A 1,157-nucleotide genomic window follows, 5' to 3' on the forward strand; every position below is an offset into this window, starting at 1 on the left:
CTTTTTTAGGGAATTGAAATATTTGATTAAAAATTGAGTCTCAAGAATAACCAAAGTATACGAGTTCTTTTTTGTGCTGTTATATCTTATTTATATTAAAACACACAAACACTGGTTTATGTTAGCCTCTATTCATGTTACGTTTATTTTTGCATATAAGTATATTAAAAACAGCAACAGCATATGAAAATAAGACTGGTAATATTGAAGGGACAAACAAGATAATATAGTTTTTGAACTTTGACAAGAAATGTTTATATAAAGTTAGACTAAATTAAAAGAGAAGTTTTGAAAAACTTATCTGAGATTGGTGGACTAAAAATAAAGTATAAACTAAGCTGGCACTTTTAGGTGGTCTTGGTGGGTGGAAGGACATTTTAACTCCTACCAGAGTTCATGTGTTGTTCTTCAGTTCTTGTAGAAGATGCTGAGCAGAAAGGCAGCTGGTGGGTTTGAGTCTGTCCTGGGAGTGGATCCTCTCAAGGACCAGACAGTCTTGGGCTGCACTGCTCCGAGGGTTTTTCTGAGTTCTTTCGCGTGTCGACCTTCTCTCTCCTGTCCAAACTCACATGACGACCCCAAAACAACACGAGACGAGACTCCTCTGAGTGTCAGCATAACTCATTGTAAAAGGGGGCGTGTCCATTTTAAAATCTTATCCAATCAGGGCAGCTTGAGCAACGAGGATGTGATCAAATCTTAAACTGCTGTTCATATTTGAGCAAGACAATCTGTCAAAGTCCACAAGGAAGGAGCATGAATAACTATTCAACAAACACTTGCGGAACATCTTACTCCAAAGTGGAACAAACCAGTTCTGCTTGTGATAAGATGGTCTCTTTAGTACGCCCCCTCCTCCATTGCAATGGAAGCTGTTGGGGGAAGAATCAGTTTTGTTGTGTGTTTCCTTGACTGATGAAGCCTTCCGGACCGAAGGCGAAACGTTTCAGCGCCAAAAAAAAAGAAAGAAACTGTCCAGATGACCTGACTGAAAAATGTTGGATTGTATACCTGGATTATTGTGCATGGACTTTGTTGATGGTAAGATTAAGTTTAACTTCAAAATAATATGTAATCTTCATGTGCCTTTTAAAACTAGAACCCCTTCTCATTGTCCTTTAATTAATCCCTGTTTCAAACTTCTTTCAGGCACCCTT

This window comes from Nematolebias whitei, chromosome 4 (assembly GCF_014905685.2).
Source record: "Nematolebias whitei isolate Nwh7 chromosome 4, NemWhi1, whole genome shotgun sequence".
Classification (NCBI taxonomy): domain Eukaryota; kingdom Metazoa; phylum Chordata; class Actinopteri; order Cyprinodontiformes; family Rivulidae; genus Nematolebias; species Nematolebias whitei.